The sequence below is a fragment of the Ursus maritimus genome, unplaced genomic scaffold (genome assembly GCF_017311325.1).
Source record: "Ursus maritimus isolate PB19 unplaced genomic scaffold, ASM1731132v1 scaffold_19, whole genome shotgun sequence".
Classification (NCBI taxonomy): domain Eukaryota; kingdom Metazoa; phylum Chordata; class Mammalia; order Carnivora; family Ursidae; genus Ursus; species Ursus maritimus.
The window spans coordinates 29,657,671-29,672,086 of record NW_024424341.1 but is presented as its reverse complement, the minus strand read 5'-3'; the positions used below and the strand labels follow the sequence as shown (position 1 = coordinate 29,672,086).

At 39.2% G+C, this 14,416-nt stretch overlaps 1 protein-coding gene across 6 annotated transcripts in view; it reads right to left on the bottom strand.

Annotated features, from left to right (window-relative positions):
• The window catches only part of CNTNAP4 (contactin associated protein family member 4), a 241,629-nt gene that overhangs the window by 170,275 nt on the left and 56,938 nt on the right, over window positions 1-14,416 (bottom strand). The window lies entirely within an intron of this gene.

The window sequence follows — 14,416 nt, the reverse complement described above, 5'->3', positions numbered from 1 at the left end:
TCAGGAGAAGGGGGTGGTGGGGGAGAGATGGGGAAGGGACAGTCAGGGAAAAGGTCAGAGAGTAAGGCGTGCTTGAGGACTCAAGAGTGAAAAATAAGAATCTACTCTATATTCAAGGATGGGTAGGTAGAGCAGAACTTATCATGTTTTCTTTTATTCACTGCACACCAGAAATATTAGAGATGTGACTACTGTATGTCTTGTTAAGATATTTAATTCTTCCAGTTTAATACAATAATGCCTTATTTGGGGAATTTATTTAAGTAATATTGGCATTGATAATTACAAAAGTAATATGTAATCATTGTAAAAGTCATGAAATAGGGTTTAACGCCATCTTAAATTCATAATTATCTAATATTCAATATCTATTAAAATACAACATCTATTACATAACCCCCCAAATAAGAATATTAGCACATGTTTTCTTTCCCCCATTCTTTTGTCACCCACCTTAAGGCTCTGATATAAGGTCTAACATTTAAACAGAAGATTACCTTAGTGAAGTAAGTCAAGCAGAGAAAGACAAGTATTATATGGTTCCACTCATATGTGGAACATAAGGAATAGCGCAGAGGACCACAGAGGAAGGGAGGAAAACTGAATGGGAAGAAACCAGAGAGGGAGATGAACCATGAGAGACTCTGGACTCTGGGAACCAAACTGAGGGTTACAGAAGGGAGGGGGTGCGGGGATGGGGTAGCCGCATGATGCGTATTATGGAGGGCATGTGCGGTGATGAGCACTGGGTGTTATATGCAACTAATGAATCACTGAACACTACATCAAAAACTAATGATGTATTGTATGTTGGCTAATTGAACATAATAATAAAAAATATATTTTTAAAGGAATTATATGAAAAAAATAAAAATAAGAAATAAATAGATTACCATTAATGTATATGCCATTTTTACTCAAGCATTATTCCTGCCATCCATGCCTTGTTTCACTAAACATTGAGTACAGGCCCTAATGCAAAGAGATGCCCGATCAGTGTTTGCTATTATGTGCGGTACGTACCACTGTGGAACCTAAAGAGACATATCTGTGTTAACAACTGTTTGTAAGACGTAAAAATCCTTTTGATGGCCGATACAACACAATGACTCTCTGATAAAGGAAAAGCAGAACTCTCCAACAACTCCAAAGAAGAGAAGCCTGCCAGGAGGGGCATGCAGGGAGATGCGCCCTCAGAAAGGGTGACAACAACTTGGAGCTGTGCGGTCAGCTTATATATGGCAAGTGGGGTGCAGTTAGTGAGGCTCTCTGGGCTCCTTGTGGACTAATGCGAAGGGGCTCCGGGGCGCAGGCTTGTCCCTTTCTGGTACTTGGCCCCAGGGTGACTACGGTTGAGGCTCGATAGCTGTAGACGGTGTAAGCCCAACAAGGGAAGTGGTTGGGTTGTGGATATAATCAGCTGCTCACAAATGGGAACTGACCATCCTCTTGTCAGGGCCTCAACACTGAGTCAATACAGCATTTTAAAAAAGAATTACATGACAACAATATCCTCTCTCGATGGGATAATACTAACTCCTGCTTGTATTAGGGTATGATTCCCAAGTTCCTCACCACATCGTCTTTAGAACTAGACACTTTTTCCCTCAAATTTCTTTTTTTCTTGTAATGAATCATTGTTCAAGTTTCTTCCACTCCATACATCAAAAGTACAATGCTCTCTCTCTCTCTGATCCAAAATATTTATACATACTGCAATTTTTGTTGGTTTGTGTTTACTTTTAATTTTCTCTGTATTGGCTCTTAAAGAACTTATGGCTTTACCCAGTAGCCTGGATGGATAAAGTTCTCTTGGTTGCTAATACCAGCTACAACATTTAGGTCAGAGGAGAATATTCCCATATTTTGAGCAAGAGGGCTAGTTGCTACACATTGGCTCCAGCTGCATTTATGGTGTCTTGGTGTCATTTATCCAGCACAGCTCTGCTGTCCTCAACGGACACCCCCTACTCTTGCAGCCTGTTATCTACATGGAAGAGAATTTGTTCTTGAATGATCTAAAGAAGTTCTTAAATAGTACCCTGCCACAAATCGCTCAGGAAATTTCTGAACCCTCAGTGGGAACTGTTCCCACGGCATTATTTTTAAAGCTAAGCCAACTTTTCCTTCGTATTCCACTTCCTGGGATGTAATAAAACTCCATCTTACCTTTTCCACTTATCCGACTGTCATATTACTTAATATTTATCGAGCAAGTGAGGACTTTGGGTCAGGCACGCTGTGAAGGCATTGTGATTTGATTCTCAAAGCAGCCTACTGAATAGAGGATAAGTCACATACGGCGAGTCGGAATACCTTGCTGGAGTCTGCAGCGCAGCAAGAGGCACAAGGCTCTTAACCAGGACCAGCAGTGCCTCTCATACCATTAGGATAAATGGAATCGGTAGATCCCAATGGATGTAGAAAGGATGGAGCTGATAGAGGCTGGGGAACCCTGGAATTTGGCTATCAGGCAGGAGAGCCAGCTTTCCTCCCTCGAGTTAACGAAGACCATGTCTCTCAAGTACAGACACAGGATGGGAGTGGTGAATGGGTAATTATTTCCCTCCACGGTCCTCTCTAATCTTATTATTCGTCCTCAGGAACTATCCAAGTTTGGAAGTTGATAGTCTCCTGAGGTCTCATGCTAACCAAGAATTCTCAGTCCTCTTAGTGCTACAACTGCGTATCTCTTTGCATTTTTATCACTTTTTTTTAACACAGAGAAGTTGGAAAAGAGTGAATGAAGTGCCCCCAGCTGGCCATCATCTCAACCTGACATTTCAACATTAGGAATTTTATCTCTATCAGTAATACTTCTGGGAAAATGCTGATTGTTTTTTGTCTTGCTCTTTCTAGTTAATTTCAACGGTCTGTACACTTTTTAATATAGAATTTCATAACCTTTCTCTAGCATTTTGACACTCCTTGATAGACCAGTATTTAAAAAGTGAACACATGAGAGGAACACAGTGAGGAAAAAAGAATCAGCATGACTCTGGTGAGTTAAAATTGGATCATCAATTCTCATCAGGAGAAAGAGGCACCTCTCACTGACCGCTCCCTCTTCCCTGCACCGCTCACTGTTACAGCTGCACTACCCGACTTGAAACATTTGCAGTTAATTGACCTTGAACATTTCAATTTCTCACCTGTGGTGAAAAGGTACTACTGATATGCAAATTAAGCTATATCATTAACAAGGTACACCAATGAAGTAATGGAAATTCAGATGCTCCTGGGCTTTACCACGTTAAATCGGCCACTGGGAATCCAGAGATTCCCTATGGGGTTTTAAACTGTTAGGCTCTGCAGATGCACATGGTCTAAGTATGTGATGGAGCGTTATGCTTGTTCTAATTTTAAAACAAATGCTGAAGAGTAATATGGAAAATGCAAACTTCTAGATATAGGTACAGAGATGGATAGAACATGGCACAGTTTGATAGTGGCAGCCTATGGGGACAAGTAGGAACAGTAGTGACAGGTAAAGAAAGCCAACTTTAGATTAGAGGAGCTGTATGCCCACCACAAAGCACCTAGCTTTCTGGAGGCATGCTGCTTTCATATTTACTTTTTTTAATGGAAAAAATGAGGGCTAACTCCAGCTGACGGTGAATTCTAAATTACTATAAAACATGAGAATTCCTTATTTTATTTCTTAACCAAACCTTTCAGCTTTTCATCGAGTATTATTCATCCTTAGTGATGTTTTTAATATGCCCACGTGTTCACCATCACAGTAGACCGAGACGTACAGACCAAAGACCATCTCTTCATAACCCCATCTATTCCATGGTTATTGACACTTAACCCACAAAACAAAAACAGGAGTCTTGTCCCCTCAGTTCATTTTCTTCCTATTTCACTCTCCCTTTTCTCCAGCTGTGGCATAATAAAGTGTCATAAGTCTAACCAAACAAAAATATTTGTTGACTCTTCATATCATAGCCTGAAAACTCACATTTAAAACTGAAAATCCTCTCCATTGATGAGACTTCTAAATGAAATGTTGTAGTATTGCTCTGAGAATTAATTTCAAAAAGCATATTAAAGTGCCTATTGATTTCTCTCACTTACACCGATACATGGAAGTTGTTACTTTTTGAATTGTAAAACAATTATTATTGCTATTGACTCCAAATAAAGATTTATGATCACAGCACTAAATTCAGCTTTGAAAATATTTAGTTCCTGAATGACAACACAGCATCTTTTTTGTATCTGTTGCCTCCACTTTTAAACATCAATTTCCTGGGGAACTTGCTTCTATAAAATTTGTTGCTGTGAATCGTAAGGAAAGAAAAGCAAACTATGAATTGTCTAGTGCCTACTGTACGTTAAACACTCTACTAGAAATTTTATGTATCGTATTAAGCTTAATTACTAAAATTATCTAGTGAAATGAAATGTTCTAACATCTCTTCAAATAAATCTTTAAAAAAAGATTTATAGAGGCTAAGTAAGTTTTCCTAATATTATGCAAATTAAATTTTCCCAATGTTATACAAATTATTTTAGTGTAGGTAAGAAATTACTTATTTAAAAAATAATTTAAATCTCTGTGAGGATCTCATTTTAAAAGTCACTTCCTTTTCAGTTCTTTACCCCTGAAATAATTATACAACTATCATTGCCCATAGCGGTTAATTGTATTCCAAGAATATATCCAAATAATTTATTCAATATTATTTAGAAATAAATAACTGGCTGGTTGGATTATCTTTAAGATCCATATATCCCATTTCCCAGATATCAATAATATTTTGTTCTGCTCATGGAGACACATCTTACAACTTCAGGAAAGTGAGGAGAAAAATTGAAGAAAAAAATACTCTTGGTTGAGGCCTTAAAATAGAGAAAAGAATCACCTCTGTCCTCTACTGATATTAAAAAGGGCATGATTGCCATCCCTGGTGGTCATCAGTGAGATGATGTGTCATAGAGTTTGTCAACTTTGTAAAAGTACAAACTGCTCAGAAAGAAGGAGTCCTACTTCTTTCGCAATATTTAAAGTGTGGGACACAACCGTTCAAGGACATGAAGCACAGTGAATAAAGTTGAATGACAGTCCTAGCTACCAGTAGGCCATCTACATTTTTAAGAAATGATTGGCTTAATTAAAATTGCCATAAGAAAGTTTCCCTCTAAGACAATTATTTTTTTCACATGTGATTTCAGTTAGATTTCCTCCAACAGTCTAAGTTTGACCGATTATTTTGATCTTGACATTAAGTTACAATAATGTAAGGAAACAAAAAGAACATTGTGCCAGTATTTGTTTGGCTCCCTTAAGTGGTTTGCAGTGTCCCGGGGCCACCATTTAGGACTCTTAACAACTTTGTATTGTTACCAGCATAGTTTTTTGTTTTTTTTGTTTTTTATTTTTTGTTTTTTTTTTTTTTTTTTTTTTTTGGGCCCCCCCCCCCCCCCCCGAGAAGAAAACATGACACGATCGATGCTGTGTGAATTGCTGGTCTTTTTTCACAGAACACTCTGGAATCTTGGCATTGCCTCCCCTGATCCCAGGGACTGTTACAGGGATGAATGCATCACCTGAGCCAGGCCAGTGGAGCAATTCCAGGATTCTGTTGGGACTATTAGAGAAGAGACCCTTTTTTCTGCTCAGAAAGCTGAAAGGATGGGATTCAGGCATCAAACTGCAGAAGCTATCTTTGTGGAAAGCCTGCCCGAGTGAAGCCAACACAGAGGGAAGCAGAGGTGGGAGATGAAGTGAGACCAAGTTCTGCTGGCAGTCAGAGCCCCTGAGTCCAGCTGTGCCTGCAGGCCATTCCCTGTGCCTTCCAGTTCTATGAAGCCATGAGTTGGCCCCTTCACTCGTGCTGAACCTGCTTGGGGCCACTGCTTCAGCTGTTCTCCTCTCTCTCCTGCTTCATTATTTTTTTTTCTCTTGAATGACTCATTCCCATGGCTGTACAAGCATGCTGCTATTTTTCCCATTTTTTTTTTTTAAAAAGCTTGTCTTGACTCCACTGTACTTTTTTCCTGATTTTTATAGTGCCATTCTTCGAGTAAGATGTCCACACTCACACTCTGCAATTTCTCCCATTTCATTCTTGCTCAAGCCAACCATAACCAGCCGTTCACTCTGTACCACTCAACCGAACCTGCTCTTGTCAAGATGACCAAAGAACTCCACGTTCCTAAACCAAACGCTCAGATTTCAGCCTTCCTACCACCTGGCCTATTGAAGACATTTGAATATTTTGACTCCTCCCAAATCTTCAGAATACTTTGTTCCCTTAGCTTCCACAAAAGCTCCTTCTCTTCATTTTCTTCCCAGCTGACTGGTTGCTCCTCCTCAGTACCCATTGCTGGTTCTTTTATCTCTTATCACCTCTGAGGGCTGAGATGGTCCAGGGCTCAGGCTTTTGACTGCTTCTTTTCTGTCCACATGCACCCCTTCGTCATCTCTCTTGGCCTCCTGGATTTAAATATTACCCATGTACCAATAATCCCGATTTATAACTCCACCCCATACCTCTCTCCTGAACTTCAGACTTGTATATTCACTCCCTCCTTGATATCTTTAACATTTTCTAAACCAAACCCCATTCTTCCCCCTAATCCTACTCTGTTCACACCCTTCCCTGGCCCAGTTTATGACAATTCCATCCTTCCAGTTTCTCAGAACAGTAACAACAAAGAAGTCATTCTTGACTCCTCTCTTTTTCACCATATTACCAAAGTAACAGAAAATGCTATTAGGTGCTGCCCTTTCCAGAATCTAGACTATTTCCCCATCTTCACTGGCACTCCTTTGGCTCAGGCCACATGATTTTACCCTGCCTTCTTGCAAAAGCCCCCGAAGAATCTCTCTGCTTCTTCCTTAGCCAACTGAGACTCCATTCTCGAGGCGACAGATTTAAAACATCATCCCTGTGTTCAAAACGCCGCAATAACCACCACATGGCCCACACAGTCCTAGATGATCTGCCCCCTTCCACCACTCCCACCCATGTCTGCCTGGTCCTCTTCTTCCCAGCTCACCCACCCCCTTCAGCAGCAAGGGCCTCCTTGAGGTTCTCAAAGCAAATACCAGTCATTCCACCTCCCATTCCCTGCCCTGTGAAGCAATCCTTCCTGCCTGGAGGGCTCTTCTCTGAGATAAGCTGGGCTAACATCCTTGCCACTTTCAAGTCTTCACTCAGATCCCATCCTTCCCATAAAAGCCTGTATCCCCGACCTCCCTTGTTACAACTCCTCCCACCCAGCAATCCTGTTCCCATTTGTCTACCCAAAATCATGTTTTCATTTTTTTGACAGAAATTGACATCTTTACACATAGTATATGATTTTCTGATTTTTTAAAAAGATTTTATTTATTTGTTTGACAGAGAGACGGCCAGCGAGAGAGGGAACACAAGCTGGGGGAGTGGGAGAGGAAGAAGCAGGCTCCCCAGCGGAGGAGCCCGATGCGGGGCTCGATCCCGTAATGCTGGGATCATGCCCTGAGCTGAAGGCAGACGCTTAATGACTGAGCCACCAGGCGCCCCTGATTTTCTGATTATTATATGATTTGTTTTCCTTTATCTTGCCATATTAGAATGTAAGCTTGATGAAGCCAAGACTCCTTGCATGTTTTATTCACTGACAGATCCTAAGTGTCTAGCACATGGCCCAACACACAGTTGATGTCTAATAAATGTGTACTGCATAAAGGAATGAAATAAATCTATAGCCATAGAGATACAATAAAACTCTGTAAATTCATGTGTCAGACTAGGGGCAAAGCAAGAACTGGAGACAAACTAGATAAAGGCACAGGACGCTTTTCTTTGAAGCAAGGTATTTTCAATGAGATTCTCAAAGACAGAGCTCAAGTACTTGGCGCTTGTGTGCGCGCGCGCGCGCGCGCACACACACACACACACACACACACACACACACACACTGACTACCAATTGCCCCAAAGTTATACAGTTTAATCACTTGTAAACTACACTTCCTAGATGTATTTATGGCTTTGTTTTTGGATTTTTGATACAGTGAAAAAGATGCTTTTCACTTCATTTTCCCAGAAAGGCTCTAAATTAATAATACCTCACTCGGTTCTCTGAGGTTTTAGTTCTTTGCTGTTGATCTGTTTTTCCCTCACGGCAAATTGGCAGACTGACTTTCTGTCCCACTTCTTGTATTGCCAGAGCAAACATTTCTGAAATCTTTAATAATTCAGTGGATTGAAAAGTAAATATTTACACCCTTTCTCTGTTTGGGCATTTTGATTTGTATATTTGATTTGCAAATTTTGTGACAGCCAAATTTACTCTGGAAAACTGGAAAAAAGTTATAAAAACACTAAATTCTGTGCCAGCAAGTTTTATTTTACTCAAATTAGTCATTTTAGAAAACTGACTTTTAGTACATGATGTCTAGAAATTCAAATGATAATCAGGACTTGCTCATGTTTTGCTTTCTAAGCCCGTTATGATGCTTTGCTAACAGTTTCAATTTAGATCTATTGCACTGAGGCAGGTCATTTCAGTAAATGACATCATGCATCAGAAAGAGCATACTGACAATATCCCAGAGGTTTAAAAACCATTTTTTGCTTCTGTACCTTCCTTTTTTTTTTTTTTATCTTCCTTAGCCAGACAGAGATGATAAGCTGTCATGAGCCAAATGTCCTCATATCACTCCTTCTGGGTCAACAAACTGAAGTCACTCTTTTGTACCAACAGACATCATTTCCACATAATGGCTGGAAAAGGCAGCGTTACTAGAGCATAGTATATCGAAAAGGTAAAAAGTGCAAAACCAATCCCAAGCATTTGATTGATTAAATCATTTAATACTTTCTCAGTTTGTTAAATGCTAAGACCTATCAAGATAATATCATATTCCCAATTAAAGAGATATGTTTACCTCTAGGCTTAGTATTTGTTGAATTCAGTCTTGAACATACATACTTTATTTAATTTCATGATTTATTTCTTTTTAAGTGTTATTTCATTGTGGAAATTTTTATTTTACAGGCAACAGGAAAAACTATTAGTGATGCTTGTGACCACGACAGCCTTAATGTTCCCCTCACCTTGACTCAACTTTAGATAGGTTCCTGCCTGAGTATACGTCCCTGACTTCCCTTTTCTTAGACCATTTAATTTAGGAAACTTGAAAGTATAAATTATTTCTCTGCCCCTTGAGATATAAATCTTCATCAAGCCTCTTTCCAGGTTTACAATCCAAGAATGTCTTTCTCAAGGACCTGAGTCATCCCTTGAAATGCAGTCATCAAGAAAGATAGTGCCTCATTTCCCAGTCTCTGCGGGAGGGTAGGAGCCTAATTTCCATAATTACCAATTAGCAAACACAAATGCCTAATCACATTGACCAACTTCCCCCTTAATGTTCTTCAGTACTTTTCTACTGGCTCAGCCCAGTGCTTAAAAACTCCCCTACCCTTTGTTTCAAGAGAGTTGAGTACAGTATCTCTCCCCTATTGCAATCGTCTTGACCCTCATTACTGTGGTATTGAATAAAGTCTGTCTGGTCTGTTTACCTAACCCAGTGCAATTATTCTTTTGGGTTTTTTTTTTATTTTATTTATTATTGAAGTACAGTTGACATACAATACTATATTAGTTTCAGGCATAAACAACAGTGATTCAACAATTCTATACACTACTCAATGCTCACCACAATAAACATAGTCATCATCTGTCACCATACGATGTTATTGTGATGTTGTTGACCATATTCCCTATGCTGTACTTTTCATCTCTGTGACTTTTTTTTCCCCAAGATTTATTTGTTTCAGAGAGAGCACGTGTGCATGTGTGCATGCGAGCTGGGGGAGGGGCAGGGGGAGAGAATCCTCAAGCAGACTTCTAGCTGTGTGCAGAGCCTGATCTAGACCCAGGAGTTCACGACCTGAGCTGAAACCAAGAGTCTGAGGTTTAACTGACTGAGCCACCCAGGCGCCCCACTCTCTGTGACTTATTTATTTTGTAACTGGAAGTTTATACTAGTGCAATTTTTCTTTGGCAGGAAGTAACTGTGTGTTTCTTATTTGGAACAAGGTGTTTTCCATTTTTCTGTCTAATGTACTATATTCCCCAGGAACCATTCCACAATCAGAGTCCAGCAGAAGACAAAGAACAAAGCTTAGAAGAGAATGAGGGTCTGACTGGAAGTTCACCAGAGGAATTCGTCATGGCGGTGACATTTTGCAAAGACCACTGCACATATGCTCCATCTATTATACTAAAGAATGTCACAACCAGCTTCAGGGAATCTGAATAGCAACAAGAAGTGTCATGGAGCCCCTCCAGCAAAAGGGGATGGCCTTTGACAAGAAAACAGTCAAGGGATGGATTGGCCACTAAAATTGGCAGTGCATTTCAACAAACATGTAGGGTTAGGACCAACCCAACCACACGCAGCAGATATTGCTAAACCCGGGACACATGGATCCAACCAATGATCTTGTGGTAAACACTAACACAATGACCAACGTATGCCAGGGGAGCCCCTACCCAGCTGTGCCATGAATCATCTGAGTTCCTCATATGCCAGCTGCCATTTTGGAAAGAACTAGAGGAAAGATTAGGAAATCAGAAAGTCTGAGCATTTATCTGGAAGGGACTGCCACAACCAAAGGAGGCTACTTTACCCAGCAGACGCCAGGGGGGCTGAGGTGACCTGATACGTGGGCACATATGGGAAACAGTCTCTAAACTGAAAAGCAAATAGGATCTCTCCATCTCAAAACAAAACTCACAGGTGCTAAAGTGTTGACAACTGAAAAATGTGTCGCGTTTCCATGTTATTCCTCAACTAACATAACCTGCAAACTCAGAAATTTGAAATTGGCTAAGAAAATCAGATCGACTGATATTTTAGATCTGAATGATTAATGTACTGTAGTATCTTTATGAGTATTTTGTTTATGTACCTAATATTCCCAAAGCTGCTGATTATGCATTTTATACAAATCATGATTTTATAAAACTACATGTGGATTGTGAAGAATAATGCTATTTGCATGTGGTCAACCTGAATCGATGCTTCTATCGGAGTCAAAAAATATTCTGCTATGTGTGCAGTAGATTCTGTACTCTCGATTCTACAGTCTAGAACAGAATCCTCAACATTCATTGAGCATCACAGTGGTAATTGGTACAAACTAGACAGAGAAATAAAAAATGTATATATCTATACACACACACACACACACACACACACACACACTGCTTTTAATAGATATAATGTTGTACAATAGCACGGGGGAGTGGGATACAAATAGAATTTAGGTCTGAAGCCAGAAAGTACAATATTTCTCCGTGCATACGTTCAATTCTAGAAATGCTTTCCAGTTGCAGACCCTTTCGCTACACAAATGGATTGCTTCCTCTAACATCCAAACACCCTAGCCAGCTCCATCTGGCTCCTGGCCTATGCACAAATAGAAGAGCACACAAGAGTTATGTTTTCATGAAAAATACAGAGAAAAAAATATGCTATTATGGGTTTTATGTCAAAAATGTGATACATTACCATTACTTTGCCAGTGATTGACATACATTTGGAGTTTCTGAGTTATGCTCAATTATCACGTGTTTTAAATGATCTCTTTACCTCTTTGTATAGAACGAATCAAGTTTCAACATATTTAATTTGGGGATATTGTGCTAAAATAGTGAAGAATATAAACAGATGCAAGTGTAACAAACCATTGCTGGTGATTTTTCCAAACACTTTCACATATTAATCTGATTTTAACCTCTGGCTATTCACTTGCTATTTCATCACTGCATCTCCTAAACTGAGAAATAAAGAATTCTAAAATTATATGCCACTAATTATTCTGTATTAGAAAGAGCAGGCACATATTACCCTGGCTTCATCAAGATAAAAATCACCTCAGTCTGAGGGAGCAGGATCAAGTCTGTCAGGAAGGTAGGGAAGTGCAGGCAGAAGAGGAAAAAGTACATCATTTTGCTGTTTATCTCCATCTTATTTCTATTTGTTAATGCATAATGGAAAGTTCTAAATTGTCCCTTTGGATAAAAAGAAAGTCTCACAAAGCAAACTCATTTCCACTCAAACCAGTGAGGCCTTTCATAGGATTGCCAGGCCACCTATCACAGTTCATGGCTCCCAATGTATATTGATCCACTGAGTCATAATAAAGCAATGCTTCCAGCTGGGAATGAGAGTTAATGCAAACATTTTCTGGATCAGAAAAGACGGACAAAAAAAAAAAAATAGGTCATGCTTCTGCCTAGCCAATTTCAAATTGCTTCTGGCGATACTGTGAATCTCATCCACACCCCTGCGTTTTCCACACACTCTGTCACTACCAAGGAGAATGGTAGCAACTGAAAAACAACACCCTAACAGAGCAGTTCAATGCTCATGATGACAGCTACCATAATTGCAAAATGCAAATCCTTTTGACAAGCACAATGGAAAATCAATTACCAGCATGGATTATTATACTGCAATTGTCACTGCTCTTGTTATTTTCTTTTCTGAAAATAAAAAAAAAAAATTAATAAAGATCCATTTGAAATGTACCTTCACAGTTTGGGATTTTGCATCTTCATTTTAAAAATTATCACAAAAGAATTTTTAAAATTTTTAATAAAAATGAATGAGTACATACATACATAAATACAAATACATAAATAAAAGGGGCAGAAGGAAACTTCTGGAGGGAATGAATGGTGTATGGCCTTGATTATGGTGATGGTTTCATGGATCTTTTTTTTTTTTTTTTAGTATAATTGACACACAATGTTACATCAGTTTCAGGTGGACAACATATGATTCAGCATCTCTATGCGTTATGCTGTGATAAGCATTGATACCTTCTGTCCCCATACAACACTACTACAGTACCATTTTTTAATAATATTTTTTATTATATTATGTTAGTCCCCATACAGTACATCCCTAGTTTTTGATGTAAAGTTCCATGATTCATTACTTGCATATAACACCCAGTGCACCATGCAATACGTGCCCTCCTTACTACCCATCACCAGCCTACTATATTCCCTATGTTGCACCTTTTATTCCTGTGACTTATTCATTCCACACTGGAAGCCCAGACCTCCTACACTCCTTCACCTATTTTGCCCATCCGTCCACCCCTTCCCTCTGGCAACCATCAGTTCTCTGTATTTATGGGTCTCATTCTTCTTTTTGTTTGTTTATTCATTTGTTTAGTTTTTTAGATTCTACATCTGAGTAAAATCATGGCATTTGTCTTTCTCAGTCTGACTTATTTCATTTAGCATAATACCTGCTAGGTCCATCCATGTCGTCACAAATGGCAAGACCTCATCCTTTTTTATGGCTGCACAAAATTTTGTTTTCCACAATGGCTGTACTAATTTACATTCCCACCAACAGTGCCTGAGGGTTCCTTTTTCTCCACATCCTCGCCAACATTTATTACTTCTTGTCTTTTTTATTTTAGCCATTCTTACAGGTGTGAAGTGATATTTCATCGTACATTCACATTTCCCTGGTGATTAGTGATGTTGAGCATCTTTCCATGTATCTGTTGGCCATCTGGATGTCTTCTTTGGAAACATGTCTATTCAGGTCCTCTGCCCAGTTTTTAATCAGAGTGTTTTTGGGGTTTTTTGATATTAAGCTATACTAATTCTTTATATATTTTGTATATTAACCCCTTAACAAATATATCATTGGCAAGTATCTTCTACCATTCAGTATGCTGCCTTTCTGTCTTATCAATGGTTCCTTTTGCTGTGCAAACCTTTTCATTTTGATGTATTCCCAATAGTTTATTTTTGCTTTTGTTTCCCTTGCCTCAGGAAATATATATAGAAAAATATTGCTAAAGCTGATGTCAAGGAAATTACTGTCTGTGGTGTATTCTAGGGTTTTTATGGTTTTAGGTCTCACATTTAGGTCTTTAATTTTGAGTTTACCTCTGTGTATGTTGTTAGAAAGTGGTCCAGTTTCATTTTTTACACGTAGCAGTCCAGTTTTCCCAGCACCGTTTACTGAAGAGACTATCTTTTTCCCCATTGTATATTCTTATCTCCTTTGTCATAGATTAATTGGCCATATAATTGTGAGTTCATTTCTGGGCTCTCTAGTCTATTCTACTGATCTGTGTATCTATTTTTGTGCCAGTACCATACTGTTTTGATTACTACACCTTTGTAGCATATCTTTAAATCTGGAATTGTGATACCTCCACCTTTGCCCTTGTTTCTCAGAATTGCTTTAGCCGTTCAGGGTCTTTTGTGGCTCCATACAAATTGTGTATCATTTGTTCTAGTTCTGCAAAAAATGCTATTGGTATTTTGATAGGGACTGCATTCAATCCGTGGATTGTTTTGGGTAGTATGGATCCTGGATGTATTCTTATCTCCAGACTCATCAAGCTGTAAGCGTTGCATACCTACAGGTT